We start from the raw sequence: 17442 nt of genomic DNA on the forward strand, positions 1-17442 counted from the left end.
TCTTTATAACCACAATACTCTGACTGGCCTCCAGAACAGTCTTTATAACCACAATACTCTGACTGGCCTCCAGAACAGTCTTTATAACCACAATACTCTGACTGGCCTCCAGAACAGTCTTTATAACCACAATACTCTGACTGGCCTCCAGAACAGTCTTTATAACCACAATGCTCTGACTGGCCTCCGGAACAGTCTTTATAAACACAATACTCTGACTGGCCTCCAGAACAGTCTTTATAACCACAATACTCTGACTGGCCTCCAGAACAGTCTTTATAACCACAATACTCTGACTGGCCTCCAGAACAGTCTTTATAACCACAATGCTCTGACTGGCCTCCAGAACAGTCTTTATAACCACAATGCTCTGACTGGCCTCCAGAACAGTCTTTATAAACACAATACTCTGACTGGCCTCCAGAACAGTCTTTATAACAACAATACTCTGACTGGCCTCCAGAACAGTCTTTATAACCACAATGCTCTGACTGGCCTCCAGAACAGTCTTTATAACCACAATGCTCTGACTGGCCTCCAGAACAGTCTTTATAAACACAATACTCTGACTGGCCTCCAGAACAGTCTTTATAACCACAATACTCTGACTGGCCTCCAGAACAGTCTTTATAAACACAATACTCTGACTGGCCTCCAGAACAGTCTTTATAACCACAATGCTCTGACTGGCCTCCAGAACAGCCTTTATAACCACAATGCTCTGGCTGGCCTCCAGAACAGTCTTTATAACCACAATACTCTGACTGGCCTCCAGAACAGTCTTTATAACCACAATACTCTGACTGGCCTCCAGAACAGTCTTTATAACCACAATACTCTGACTGGCCTCCAGAACAGTCTTTATAACCACAATACTCTGACTGGCCTCCAGAACAGTCTTTATAACCACAATACTCTGACTGGCCTCCAGAACAGTCTTTATAACCACAATACTCTGACTGGCCTCCAGAACAGTCTTTATAACCACAATACTCTGACTGGCCTCCAGAACAGTCTTTATAACCACAATGCTCTGACTGGCCTCCGGAACAGTCTTTATAAACACAATACTCTGACTGGCCTCCAGAACAGTCTTTATAACCACAATACTCTGACTGGCCTCCAGAACAGTCTTTATAACCACACTGCTCTGACTGGCATCCAGAACAGTCTTTATAACCACAATACTCTGACTGGCCTCCAGAACAGTCGTTATAACCACAATACTCTGACTGGCCTCCAGAACAGTCTTTATAACCACAATGCTCTGACTGGCCTCCAGAACAGTCTTTATAACCACAATGCTCTGACTGGCCTCCAGAACAGTCTTTATAAACACAATACTCTGACTGGCCTCCAGAACAGTCTTTATAACAACAATACTCTGACTGGCCTCCAGAACAGTCTTTATAACCACAATGCTCTGACTGGCCTCCAGAACAGTCTTTATAACCACAATGCTCTGACTGGCCTCCAGAACAGTCTTTATAACCACAATGCTCTGACTGGCCTCCAGAACAGTCTTTATAAACACAATACTCTGACTGGCCTCCAGAACAGTCTTTATAACCACAATACTCTGACTGGCCTCCAGAACAGTCTTTATAAACACAATACTCTGACTGGCCTCCAGAACAGTCTTTATAACCACAATGCTCTGACTGGCCTCCAGAACAGTCTTTATAACCACAATGCTCTGGCTGGCCTCCAGAACAGTCTTTATAACCACAATACTCTGACTGGCCTCCAGAACAGTCTTTATAACCACAATACTCTGACTGGCCTCCAGAACAGTCTTTATAACCACAATACTCTGGCCGGCCTCCAGAACAGTATTTATAAACACAATACTCTGGCTGGCCTCCAGAACAGTCTTTATAACCACAATACTCTGACTGGCCTCCAGAACAGTCTTTATAACCACAATACTCTGACTGGCCTCCAGAACAGTCTTTATAACAACAATACTCTGACTGGCCTCCAGAACAGTCTTTATAAACACAATACTCTGACTGGCCTCCAGAACAGTCTTTATAACCACAATACTCTGACTGGCCTCCAGAACAGTCTTTATAAACACAATACTCTGACTGGCCTCCAGAACAGTCTTTATAACCACAATGCTCTGGCTGGCCTCCAGAACAGTCTTTATAACCACAATGCTCTGGCTGGCCTCCAGAACAGTCTTTATAACCACAATGCTCTGGCTGGCCTCCAGAACAGTCTTTATAACAACAATGCTCTGGCTGGCCTCCAGAACAGTCTTTATAACAACAATACTCTGACTGGCCTCCAGAACAGTCTTTATAAACACAATACTCTGACTGGCCTCCCGAACAGTCTTTATAAACACAATACTCTGACTGGCCTCCAGAACAGTCTTTATAAACACAATACTCTGACTGGCCTCCAGAACAGTCTTTATAACCACAATGCTCTGGCTGGCCTCCAGAACAGTCTTTATAACCACAATACTCTGACTGGCCTCCAGAACAGTCTTTATAAACACAATACTCTGACTGGCCTCCAGAACAGTCTTTATAACCACAATGCTCTGGCTGGCCTCCAGAACAGTCTTTATAACCACAATACTCTGGCTGGCCTCCAGAACAGTCTTTATAACCACAATACTCTGACTGGCCTCCAGAACAGTCTTTATAACCACAATTCTCTGACTGGCCTCCAGAACAGTATTTATAACCACAATGCTCTGACTGGCCTCCAGAACAGTCTTTATAACCACAATGCTCTGGCTGGCCTCCAGAACAGTCTTTATAACCACAATACTCTGGCTGGCCTCCAGAACAGTCTTACATCTCCTTCTCTACGGCTGTACAGCAGAGATCACCTCACCTCCTGTAGACACCTGGACCCAAGCCCCAGAGTTTGGGGAGGCATCAACAATTTAGTCTGAAGTCTGCCACAACACAGTCTTATGTAAAACTGTTGCCACCGAACCCCAGGAGAGCCCAACCAGACTGCTGTATCTTCCCAGTGAATGAATGGTTTTGGTACCATTCCCAACAGATGACAGATGTGCACCCACTCATATCTTGTCCTTTCCACAACCTTCTCTAATGACATGAAGACCAGGCAAATTCAAATTCCGCGTCTGACTAAAACAAGCTAGCTCGTCCCAGACGGGCAGTGTGCGTCTGTCTGTGTGTCGGCTCATGAGACAGCTCGTAGTTGGCGGCTTCTCAGAACCACTCCAGAGGACCTCCATCAAAGCCGACGCTTGGAAAAACCCTTCAGAGAGCGGTTTCACAGCACCTTCCACCCACGCTACGCCTCCTCTCGCTGGATTACATGGTGTTGTTACTGCCCTCCTAATTTAAGACGACCAGACAATTCCACAGACTGAAGGAAGGGATATTTGGTTTTAGCAGAAATCAAACAAATGTGCATTGGTATGAGGGAGGAATTACTAAGGATTTATCTGAGAGCTTGTTTTCTAATGTTTTAGGGAAATTGCGACATTACGGCAACATGTTGGACAGACCGCGAGCCTTGGTGTCATCTTTAGATTAGGCGTCGACTGCAAATGTCAAACTAACTAAGTTAAATAATGCAATTAGCTCCTTCAATAGAACCTGTGTACATTCTGTTGATGTAATTACGATTCTAGAACATGATGTAATTACGATTCTAGAACATGATGTAATTACGATTCTAGAACATGATGTAATTACGATTCTAGAACATGATGTAATTACAATTCTAGAACATGATGTAATTACGATTCTAGAACATGATGCAATTACGATTCTAGAACATGATGTAATTACGATTCTAGAACATGATGTAATTACGATTCTAGAACATGATGTAATTACGATTCTAGAACATGATGTAATTACGATTCTAGAACATGATGTAATTACGATTCTAGAACATGATGTAATTACGATTCTAGAACATGATGTAATTACGATTCTAGAACATGATGTAATTACGATTCTAGAACATGATGTAATTACGATTCTAGAACATGATGTAATTACGATTCTAGAACATGATGCAATTACGATTCTAGAACATGATGCAATTACGATTCTAGAACATGATGTAATTACGATTCTAGAACAGTTATGCCCCAGACAAGGTAAGCTGCACTATAATTCAAACAGGAGAACTCGTTGTAATTTGTTCACTAACGAATGAAAGCCAGGGTCTTCTTGCTCTTTACTGTCTATTACATTAGCAGTCTGTACATTTGTACTACATGCTACCTTCAAATTCATTCATCTACCAGAACAGTTTAATCTGCAGGCCTCACTAGTTGTTCGAGCCCCAGGCTCCTGTCATCCATGTAGCCTCAGTGTAGTGTAAAGGAGGGTTTCAGCACCATGGCCAGGGGCGGTAGCCATGCAGACTCTGGCTGTTCTTACCTCTGCCTCCGGAGGGCACTGTTGCCACGTCGCTGATGCCCGGCAGCTCAGTGCTCAGGCCGTTGTTGATCAGGTGTCCATCAGCCGGCTTCAGCTGCCAGTTGAGCCCTAACAAGTTTAGAGCTGAGAGAGAGAGAGAGAGAGAGAGAGAGAGAGAGAGAGAGAGAGAGAGAGAGAGAGAGAGAGAGAGAGAGAGAGAGAGAGAGAGAGAGAGAGAGAGAGAGAGAGAGACAGAGAGAGAGGCAGAGAGAGAGAGAGAAAAATGGAATGTGGAAAATGGAATACCCAATGTAGTACGGATCTGCTATTTTTATTTATCTGAACGCTGTGTCCCCTGCTCTCCTAGTGTCGTAGTGACTACCGAACGGCACCCTGACTCGTCTGTTACTGCTCTTTTGACCCTATGATCACACGGCTACACAGCTGATGCCCCCTGGACTGTTACAATAACACGGTACCTTTAGTTTACCTGTCGGCCCCAGCCTCAAACTCTGGTCCTGTATGTACCTAACTGACCCACTCTGCCCATTCATCACCATTTACCTATCGGCCCCAGCCTCGAACTCAGGTCCTGTATGTACCTAACTGACCCGCTCTGCCCATTCATCACCATTTACCTGTCGGCCCCAGCCTCTAACTCAGGTCCTGTATGTACCTAACTGACCCGCTCTGCCCATTCATCACCATTTACCTGTCGGCCCCAGCCTCTAACTTGTTGTCTTAGCTCTCCTAATCAACACCTGTAATTGCTTTATGCCTCTCTCTAATGTCAATATGCCTTGTCTACTGCTGTTTTGGCTAGTTTTTACTGTTTTATTACACTGTAGAGCCTTCAGTCAAAATGCCTTAGTTAGCTCTTTCGTCCCACCCCACACACATTCGGAGACCTCACCTGGGTTAGCTTGTCCCTTCAGAGACGAAACCTCTATCATCGTTACTCAACGCCTAGGTTTACCTCCACTGTACTCACATCCTACCATACCCTTGTCTGTACATTATGCCTTGAATCTATTCTACCACACACAAAAATCTGCTCATTTTATTCTCTGTCCCCAGCGCACTTGACGACCAGTTCTTATAGCCTTTAGCCGTACCCTCATCCTACTCCTCCTCTGTTCAGCGTGTAAATCAGCTAGAAAGATGTGTCAGCATCGAGCAATGGTCTCTGGCCCCCTCCTAGTTAGGGGGAGTGATGAGCTTACAGCAGAGTCTCACAACTCAATCGCTGGTTGAAAACAGTTTTCTGCTCCTCCCAAAATATAGAATTTGTAGATAATTGGCCCTCTTTCTGGGACTCACCCAAAAACAGGACCAAGCCTGGCCTGCTGAGGAGTGACGGACTCCATCCTAGCTGGAGGGGTGCTCTCATCTTATCTACGAACATAGACAGGGCTCTAACTCCCCTAGCTCCACAATGAAATAGGGTACAGGCCAGGCAGCAGGCTGTTAGCCAACCTGCCAGTTTAGCAGAGTCTCCCATTAGCACAGTCAGTGTAGTCAGCTCAGCTATCCCCATTGAGACCGTGTCTGTGCCTCGACCTGGGTTGGGCAAAACTAAACATGGTGGTGTTCGCCTTAGCAATCTCACAAGGATAAAGACCTCCTCCATTCCTGCCATTATTGAAAGAGGTTGTGATACCTCACATCTCAAAATAGGGCTACTTAATGTTAGATCCCTCACTTCCAAGGCAGTTATAGTCAATGAACTAATCACTGATCATAATTGTGATGTGATTAGCCTGACTGAAACATGGCTCAAGCCTGATGAATTTACTGTGTTAAATGAGGCCTCACCTCCTGGTTACACTAGTGACAATATCCCCCGTGCATCCCGCAAAGGAGGCAGTGTTGCTAACATTTACGATAGCAAATTTCAATTTACAAAAAAACTAAAACATTTTTGTCTTTTGAGCTTCTAGTCATAAAAGCTATGCAGCCTACTCAATCACTTTTTATAGCTACTGTTTACAGGCCTCCTGGGCCATATACAGCGTTCCTCATTGAGTTCTGTGAATTCCTATTGGACCTTGTTGTCATGGCAGATAATATTCTAATTTTTGGTTACTTTAATATTTACATGGAAAAGTCCACAAACCCAGTCCAAAAGGCTTTCGGAGCCATCATCGACTCAGTGGGTTTTGTCCAAAATGTCTCCGGACCTACTCACTGCCACAGTCGTACTCTGGACCTAGTTTTGTCCCATGGAATAAATGTTGTGGATCTTAATGTTTTTCCTCATAATCCTGGACTATCGGACCACCATTTTATTACGTTTGCAATCGCAACAAATAATCTGCTCAGACCCCAACCAAGGATCATCAAAAGTCGTGCTATAAATTCTCGGACAACCCAAAGATCCCTAGATGCCCTTCCAGGCTCCCTCCGCCTACCCAACAATGTCAGAGGACAAAAATCAGTTAACCTCCTAACTGAGGAACTCAATTTAACCTTGCACAGTCCCCTAGATGCAGTTGCACCCCTAAAAACAAAAGACATTTGTCATAAGAAACTAGTTCCCTGACATACAGAATATATCCGAGCCCTGAAGCAAGCTTCCAGATAATTGGAACGGAAATGGCGCCACACCAAACTGGAAGTCTTCCGACTAGCTTGGAAAGACAGTACCGTGCCGTATCGAAGAGCCCTTATTGCTGCTCCACCAAACTGGAAGTCTTCCTACTAGCTTGGAGAGACAGTACCGTGCAGTATCGAAGAGCCCTTACTGCTGCTCCACCAAACTGGAAGTCTTCTGACTAGCTTGGAAAGACAGTACTGTGCCGTATCGAAGAGCCCTTACTGCTGCTACACCAAACTGGAAGTCTTCCTACTAGCTTGGAAAGACAGTACCGTGCAGTATCGAAGAGCCCTTACTGCTGCTCCACCAAACTGGAAGTCTTCCTACTAGCTTGGAGAGACAGTACCGTGCAGTATCGAAGAGCCCTTATTGCTGCTCCACCAAACTGGAAGTCTTCCTACTAGCTTGGAAAGACAGTACCGTGCAGTATCGAAGAGCCCTTATTGCTGCTCCACCAAACTGGAAGTCTTCCTACTAGCTTGGAGAGACAGTACCATGCAGTATCGAAGAGCCCTTACTGCTGCTCCACCAAACTGGAAGTCTTCTGACTAGCTTGGAAAGACAGTACTGTGCCGTATCGAAGAGCCCTTACTGCTGCTACACCAAACTGGAAGTCTTCCTACTAGCTTGGAGAGACAGTACCGTGCCGTATCGAAGAGCCCTTACTGCTGCTCCACCAAACTGGAAGTCTTCCTACTATTCTTCCCTCTCCTATTCTCGCTATACACCAAGTCACTTGGCTCTGTCATAACCTCACATGGTCTCTCTTATCATTGCTATGCAGATGACACACAATTAATCTTCTCCTTTCCCCCTTCTGATGACCAGGTGGCGAATCGCATCTCTGCATGTCTGGCAGACATATCAGTGTGGATGACGGATCACCACCTCAAGCTGAACCTCGGCAAGACGGAGCTGCTCTTCCTCCCGGGGAAGGACTGCCCATTCCATGATCTCGCCATCACGGTTGACAACTCCATTGTGTCCTCCTCCCAGAGCGCCAAGAACCTTGGCGTGATCCTGGACAACACCCTGTCGTTCTCAACTAACATCAAGGCGGTGGCCCGTTCCTGTAGGTTCATGCTCTACAACATCCGCAGAGTACGACCCTGCCTCACACAGGAAGCGGCGCAGGTCCTAATCCAGGCACTTGTCATCTCCCGTCTGGATTACTGCAACTCGCTGTTGGCTGGGCTCCCTGCCTGTGCCATTAAACCCCTTCAACTCATCCAGAACGCCGCAGCCCGTCTGGTGTTCAACCTTCCCAAGTTCTCTCACGTCACCCCGCTCCTCCGTTCTCTCCACTGGCTTCCAGTTGAAGCTCGCATCCGCTACAAGACCATGGTGCTTGCCTACGGAGCTGTGAGGGGAACGGCACCTCAGTACCTCCAGGCTCTGATCAGGCCCTACACCCAAACAAGGGCACTGCGTTCATCCACCTCTGGCCTGCTCGCCTCCCCACCACTGAGGAAGTACAGCTCCCGCTCAGCCCAGTCAAAACTGTTCGCTGCCCTGGCCCCCCAATGGTGGAACAAACTCCCTCACGACGCCAGGACAGCGGAGTCAATCACCACCTTCCGGAGACACCTGAAACCCCACCTCTTTAAGGAATACCTAGGATAGGTTAAGTAATCCCTCTCACCCCACCCCCCCTAAGTTTTAGATGCACTATTGTTAAGTGACTGTCCCACTGGATGTCATAAGGTGAATGCACCAATTTGTAAGTCGCTCTGGATAAGAGCGTCTGCTAAATGACTTAAATGTAATGTAAATGTACTAGCTTGGAAAGACAGTACCGTGCAGTATCGAAGAGCCCTTACTGCTGCTCCACCAAACTGGAAGTCTTCCTACTAGCTTGGAGAGACAGTACCGTGCAGTATCGAAGAGCCCTTACTGCTGCTCCACCAAACTGGAAGTCTTCTGACTAGCTTGGAAAGACAGTACCGTGCCGTATCGAAGAGCCCTTACTGCTGCTACACCAAACTGGAAGTCTTCTGACTAGCTTGGAAAGACAGTACTGTGCCGTATCGAAGAGCCCTTACTGCTGCTACACCAAACTGGAAGTCTTCTGACTAGCTTGGAAAGACAGTACCGTGCCGTATCGAAGAGCCCTTATTGCTGCTCGATCATCCTATTTTTCCAACTTAATTGAGGAAAATAAGATCAATCCAAAATGTATTTTGATACTGTAGCAAAGCTACTAAAAAGCAGAATTCCCCAAGAGAGGATGGCTTTCACTTCAGCAGTGATAAATTAATGTACTTCTTTGACGAAAAGATCATGATCATTAGAAAAAAAATTACGGACTCCTCTTTAAATCTGCGTATTCCTCCAAAGCTTAGTTGTCCTGAGTCTGCACAACACTGCCAGGACCTAGGATCAAGAGAGACACTCAAGTGTTTTAGTACTATATCTCTTGACACATTGATGAAAATAATCATGGCCTCTAAACCTTCAAACTGTATACTGAACCCTATTCCAACTAAACTGCTGAAAGAGCTGCTTCCTGTGCTTGGCCCTCCTATGTTGAACATAATAAACGGCTCTCTATCCACTGGATGTGTACCAAACTCATTAAAAGTGGCAGTAATAAAGCCTTTCTTGAAAAAGCCAAACCTTGACCCAGAAAATAGAAAAAACTATCGGCCTATATCGAATCTTCCATTCCTCTCAAATATTTTTGAAAAATCTGTTGCGCAGCAACTCACTGCCTTCCTGAAGACAAACAATTTATACGAAACGCTTCAGTCTGGTTTTAGACCCCATCATAGCACTGAGACTGCACTTGTGAAGGTGGTAAATGACCTTTTATTGGCTGAAGCTCTTGCATCTGTCCTCGTGCTCCTAGACCTTAGTGCTGCTTTTGATACCATCGATCACCACATTCTTTTGGAGAGATTGGAAACCCAAATTGGTCTACAAGGACAAGTTCTGGCCTGGTTTAGATCTTATCTGACGGAAAAATATCAGTTTGTCTCCGTGGATGGTTTGTCCTCTGACAAATCAACTGTAAATTTCGGTGTTCCTCAAGGTTCCGTTTTAGCACCACTATTGTTTTCACTATATATTTTATTTGACAAATGGGATTATTTTTAACCCTATTACAGGGGCTGAGTCACTGGCTTACTGGTGCTCTTCCATGCCGTCCCTAGGAGGGGTGCATCATTGGGCTACACTCTGCCTTGTCTCAGGATGGTAAGTTGGTGGTTGAAGATATCCCCCTAGTGGTGTGGGGGCTGTGCTTTGGCAAAGTGGGTGGGGTTATATCCTGCCTGTTTGGCCCTGTCCGGGGGTATCGTCGGACGGGGCCACAGTGTCTCCCGACTACTCCTGTCTCAGCCTCCAGTATTTATGCTGCAGTAGTTTATGTGTCGGGAGGCTAGGATCAGTCTGTTATATCTGGAGTATTTCTCCTGTCTTATCCGGTGTCCTATATGAATTTTAAGTTTTCTCTCTCTAATTCTCTCTCTCTTTCCCTCTTTTTCTCTCTTTCATTCTCTCTTTCTTTCGTTCTTTCTCTCTCTCGGAGGACCTAGGACCATGCCTCAGGACTACCTGGCCTGATGACTCCTTGCTGTCCCCAGTCCAACTGGCCATGCTGCTGCTCCAGTTTCAACTGTTCTGCCTGCGGCTATGGAACCCTGACCTGTTCACCGGACGTGCTACCTGTCACAGACCTGCTGTTTTCAACGCTCTAGAGACAACAGGAGCGGTAGAGATACTCTGAATGAAAAGCCAACTGACATTTATTCCTGAGGTGCTGACCCTCGACAACCGCTGTGATTATTATTATTTGACCCTGCTGGTCATCTATTAACATTTGAACATCTTGGCCATGTTCTGTTATAATCTCCACCCGTTACAGCCAGAAGAGGACTGTCCACCCCTCATAGCCTGGTTCCTCTCTAGGTTTCATCCTAGGTTCTGGCCTTTCTAGGGAGTTTTTCCTTAGTCACCGTGCTTCTACACCTGCATTGCTTGCTGTTTGGGGTTTTAGGCTGAGTTTCTGTACAGCACTTTGTGACATCAGCTGACGTAAGAAGGGATTTATGAATAAATTTGATTGATTGGTGGTTTGGGCTGGGTTGGGTAAAACTGGGTTGGGCTGGGTTGGGTTGGGGTGGATTGGGCTGGTATGAGCTGGGTTGGGTTGGGTTGGGCCGGTCTGGGATGGGTTGGTCTGGGTTGGGCTGGTTTGGGCTGGGTTGATTTGTGCTTGGTTGGGCAGGTTTGGGCTGGGTTGGGTTGGTTTGGGATGGGTTGGGTTGGTTTGTGCTTGGTTGGGCTGGGCTGGTTTAGGCTAGGCTGGTTTGGGTTGGACTGGGTTGGGCTGGTTTGGCGACAGTGGTTAACCAGCTTGCCCACAGCTCAGGAGAATGGTTTAATCAGCCTATCACTTATCATTACTTCATTACAATGGCCTTTAGGTAAACCCCTTCGCACCAATGCTCAGGTGAAAGCTCTCTAAACAGCCATGAGTTGGACACCATACCTGCCTGGTGCAAGAGATGCCGGAAATCGGGATTTAAATAAAGACAAAATTGGACTCAAAATAACATCTTGCTATGAAGTCAGAGACAAAGTGACATGAGCAAAGATGACTATTCTTCTTGAGTTAATCACCTCTTACATTTCGTGGAAAAGACCTTGGATTCATATCTGAAACTTTTTTTTCCCCCCATCTTCACCTCAGAACTGCAATTACTGCTACCAATGACCTTTTCCACAGAGAGGAGAACATTCATTTCAGATATATCAGAAGAAAAAAAAAATCTGAAAATGAGCTATTAGGTTAGGGACAGGGATGTCATCATGTTGAAACACACAACAACCTCACTAATACAAGTCAGCCAGATCAATGCTCTCTATGATAATAATCAGAGCAGTAAGGCCATCTACACGTGTTGCATGGGTTTAGTAACAGAGGGCACAAATTAAATCTACTCCACTAATGTCTACGTAGGGAGGAACCGAGGGGTGTTTTAATATTCTTCCCAGTCCCTCGTACCCTAGTCCACATGGATACACACCAGCACACACTCTGATCTTGGCATGTGCAGGCACAGGAGTATGCATGTAAGCATAAAGGCCACACGCACACACACACACACACACACACACACACACACACACACACACACACACACACACACACACACACACACACACACACACACACACACACACACACACACACACACACACACACACGCACGCACGCACGCACGCACACACACACACACACACACACAGGCACACGCAAGCACGCACACACACACACACAGGCACACACACACGCACGCACACATGCAAACACACACACACACACGCACAAACACACACACACACAGGCACACGCAAGCATGCACACATAGAAGAAGAAGCAGACTTCTGCAATATCAGTGTTAATGACTCATCTTCATCCTCAGAAAATCGATGGCTGTGACCTCCCGAGTGGTGCAGTGGTCTAAAGCACTGCATCACAGTGCTAGCTGCGTCACTACAGATCCTGGTTCAATCCCGGGTTGTGTAGCTGCCGGCCCGAGACCAGGAAACCCATGTGGCGGTGCCCAGCATTGTCCGGGTTTGAGGGTTTGACCGGCCGGGATGTCCTTGTCCCATTGTGCTCTAGCGACTCCTTGTGGTAGGCCGGGCGCATGTCACAAGGGCACGGTCGCAAGGTGTACAGCGTCTCCTCCGCTTATGTCAAGAAGCAGCGCTGCTTGGAAGGGTCGTGTTTCAGAGGACACGCGGCTCTCGACCTTCGCCTCTCCCGAGTCCGTATGGGAGATGCAGCGACGGGACAAGACTGTAACTACCAATTGGGGTAAGTCGCTCTGGATAAGAGCGTCTGCTAAATGACTTAAATGTAAATGTGGGGAGAAAAATGAAACGGATGGCTTTCCATTCGACCCCCCCACTGAGCTGGAGCATGGACCGAGGCAGACAGTAGGCTGAGGAGAATAAATGGAGCAGGATGGACCTCTCAGTATCACTCCAGTCTGAGCTGCTCAGCTTGATGAAGGCAGGCTGGGAGTAGCTGTGCTCCCACACCACACCACTGTCAGCCTCGCTCAATTGGCAGTGACGGAGCGGCCCTTTTCACTACATCTACTTACTCTCTCTATCTGCCTATCTGTCACAATCCATCTCCTTCAATCTACCTCCATCTCCTCCAATCTACCTCCATCTCCTTCAATCTACCTCCATCTCCTTCAATTTACCTCCATCTCCTTCAATCTACCTCCATCTCCTTCAATCTACCTCCATCTCCTCCAATCTACCTCCATCACCTTCAATCTACCTCCAATCTACCTCCATTCTACCTCCATCTCCTCCAATCTACCTCCATCACCTTCAATCTACCTCCAATCTACCTCCATCGCCTTCAATCTACCTCCAATCTACCTCCATCGCCTTCAATCTACCTCCATCGCCTTCAATCTACCTCCATCTCCTTCAATCTACCTCCAATCTACCTCCATCGCCTTCAATCTACCTCCATCTCCTTCAATCTACCTCCAATCTACCTCCATCTCCTTCAATCTACCTCCATCTCCTTCAATCTACCTCCAATCTACCTCCATCTCCTTCAATCTACCTCCAATCTACCTCCATCGCCTTCAATCTACCTCCATCGCCTTCAATCTACCTCCATCTCCTTCAATCTACCTCCAATCTACCTCCATCGCCTTCAATCTACCTCCATCGCCTTCAATCTACCTCCATCTCCTTCAATCTACCTCCAATCTATCTCCATCGCCTTCAATCTACCTCCAATCTACCTCCATCGCCTTCAATCTACCTCCATCTCCTTCAATCTACCTCCATCTCCTTCAATCTACCTCCATCTCCTTCAATCTACCTCCAATCTACCTCCATCTCCTTCAATCTACCTCCATCTCCTCCAATCTACCTTCAATCTACCTCCATCGCCTTCAATCTATCTCCATCGCCTTCAATCTACCTCCAATCTACCTCCATTGCCTTCAATCTACCTCCAATCTACCTCCATCTCCTCCAATCTACCTCTAACTCCGTCGCCTCCAATCTACCTCCATCGCCTTCAATCTACAATCTACTTCCTTGTCCCTCAACCTACCTTCCATCTCCTTCATTAATCTCGGTAACCTTTAATTGCTCTCCCAGCAGTAACTAGGCCATACACTCTACTATGGAGGCCATACACTTTACTATGGAGGCCACATACTTTACTATGGAGGCCATACACTTTACTATGGAGACCATACACTTTACTATGGAGGCCATACACTTTACTATGGAGGCCATACACTTTACTATGGAGGCCATACACTTTACTATGGAGGCCACACACTTTACTATGGAGGCCATACACTTTACTATGGAGGCCACACACTTTACTATGGAGGCCATACACTTTACTATGGAGGCCATACACTTTACTATGGAGGCCATACACTTTACTATGGAGACCATACACTTTACTATGGAGACCATACACTTTACTATGGAGGCCATACACTCTACTATGGAGGCCATACACTTTACTATGGAGGCCATACACTTTACTATGGAGACCACACACTCTACTATGGAGACATTGGGCTGCCTGCAGCTGATTCATGCACAGATAAAACTAGGGACAAAGAAGTCACGAAACCTTATCAATAACAAGCACCAATGTGACACAATTTAATGCATTTATGTTGATGCAGGCAAGAAAGGTGTCTTTCTGCTCAGACTGTACAGGGCACCTTTACTATAAACCATTGCCATGTTCAACAAGGAATCAATGATAAGGACAAGGTCTATGCATAGAGCCATACTGTATATCAGCTCTGTATTGCAGGGAGACACCTCTATATAGTACTACCTTCTTCACCTCTATATAGTACTACCTTCCTCACCTCTATATAGTACTACCTTCCTCACATCTATATAGTACTACCTTCTTCACCTCTATATAGTACTACCTTCCTCACCTCTATATAGTACTACCTTCCTCACCTCTATATAGTACTACCTTCTTCACCTCTATATAGTACTACCTTCTTCACCTCTATATAGTACTACCTTCCTCACCTCTATATAGTACTACCTTCCTCACATCTATATAGTACTACCTTCTTCACCTCTATATAGTACTACCTTCCTCACCTCTATATAGTACTACCTTCCTCACCTCTATATAGTACTACCTTCCTCACCTCTATATAGTGCTACCTTCCTCACCTCTATATAGTGCTACCTTCCTCACCTCTATAGAGTACTACCTTCTTCACCTCTATATAGTACTACCTTCTTCACCTCTATATAGTACTACCTTCCTCACCTCTATATAGTACTACCTTCTTCACCTCTATATAGTACTACCTTCTTCACCTCTATATAGTACTACCTTCCTCACCTCTATATAGTACTACCTTCCTCACCTCTATATAGTACTACCTTCCTCACCTCTATATAGTGCTACCTTCCTCACCTCTATATAGTGCTACCTTCCTCACCTCTATAGAGTACTACCTTCCTCACCTCTATATAGTACTACCTTCCTCACCTCTATATAGTACTACCTTCTTCACCTCTATATAGTACTACCTTCCTCACCTCTATATAGTACTACCTTCCTCACCTCTATATAGTACTACCTTCCTCACCTCTATATAGTACTACCTTCCTCACCTCTATATAGTACTACCTTCCTTACCTCTATATAGTACTACCTTCCTCACCTCTATATAGTACTACCTTCCTCAACCTGGGATGGTGCCAAGAGACAAATACAGTCAATTGTTAATTACATTCACATCATAAAGCAAAAATCAAATGATGCCGTTCTAAAAATAGCGGTTCTCAGTGACTATTTTCAAACGATCTCCTCAAGCCGCGCACACAGTCTTTCTAGATTTAAAGCACAAAATAAATGTAAATAATAATTCAGTCTGGCTGTGCAGCTATAGTTATGCATACTGTAAATGCACCCATGGTGATGGCCGTAGGAAAAAGCATTGGAGAAAAGCAAGCATTAGCATTAGCATAAGCATTAGCATTAGCATAAGCATTAGCATTAGCTCAAAGGCAAGAGCTACAGGCGGCGCTGCTTACTGCTGTCTGTACAACTCCCAAAGTTCCCCCAGATAATCATCAGCTGATTGAACACAAGCTGGCCAATGAGGCGAAGAGACAGTAAAAATGTAGCTAAATTACAGACGAGCCTCTCAAGCTGTTGGTCATCCTTAGTTAATTCTGACCAACGACCCAAAAGCTCCAGATCCATTAATACATCCTCGCCTTCGGGTTCCTTTCCCTCCCTAGTGTCTTTCTGTACAACACAGTCTTCTGTAAGGCCTTGTTGAAACACACATGTAAAGCAAAATGTAAACCAGGTGATGAACGGTTAATCAGTCTGTCAACGAACCAGGCAGGTAGGCACACACACACACACACACACACACACACACACACACACACACACACACACACACACACACACACACACGCACACACACACACACGCACGCACACACGCGCACACACACACGCACGCACACGCGCACGCACGCACGCACGCACGCACGCACGCACGCACGCACGCACGCACGCACACACACACACACACACACACACACACACACACACACACACACACACACACACACACACACACAGAACCAGGCAGGTAGCCTTGTGGTTAAGAGAGTTGAGCCAGTGATAAAACATGTTGCAGTTCTGAATCTCTGAGCCGACTAGGGATGGGAAAAAATATGCCGATGTGCCCTTGAGCAAGGCGCTTAACCCTAATTGTTCCTATAAGTCGCTCTGGATAAGAGCGTCTGCTAAATGACTCAAATGTAAATGACAAGTCACTTCAATGCACTTAAGACTGCTTAATCACATCTGTGGGCAATCTTCCACAAACTCATTTTCAGCCCGCAATAAACATGAATAATTAACTTTAAATGTGTTAGATGAGAAATTAATGAGATGGCGTATAACTCTTAATGTCATCTTTATGTCTAATTCACCTCCTAAAAGTGATAATATTACCTACAGAAAGACTCATCAGCCCGGTGACTGTGAGCCCCCCCCCATCCGTCTCTGTCTCTACTATAGGACGGCCCACCATCCTTGTCCTGTTCTGTACAGCCAGGCAGACTCTCATCAACGAGCAGCACGGAGCGATACCCCCTGTGGACTAATGCAGTCTAATGGTTTATTATTGGCTACGACTCATTTCATTTGGTTCCTTATTAAAAATTCAATGTGACATTCCAAGATACAATACATTGGTCTGGGGAGTCTGATGACTTCTGTGAATCTAACAGTTTGAGGAGACTTCAGGAAGTCAGTTGGGGAAAGACTGGGTGTGGCTGAAGCAAACACGGCTAAGTGTAGGACTACATCTACAGGGGAGCTGGGCAGATGGCTGAGGAGCAGAACGGCTGAGGAGCAGAGGGAAGCAGGCCGGCTGAGGAGCAGACCGGATGGGGAGCA

The 17442-nt window shown here is 45.9% G+C and overlaps 1 pseudogene; it reads right to left on the bottom strand.

Moving 5' to 3' along the window:
• LOC124014551 overlaps positions 1-17442 on the bottom strand; it is a 181734-nt pseudogene that overhangs the window by 97079 nt on the left and 67213 nt on the right.

The sequence above is a fragment of the Oncorhynchus gorbuscha genome, linkage group LG02 (assembly GCF_021184085.1).
Source record: "Oncorhynchus gorbuscha isolate QuinsamMale2020 ecotype Even-year linkage group LG02, OgorEven_v1.0, whole genome shotgun sequence".
Taxonomy (NCBI): domain Eukaryota; kingdom Metazoa; phylum Chordata; class Actinopteri; order Salmoniformes; family Salmonidae; genus Oncorhynchus; species Oncorhynchus gorbuscha.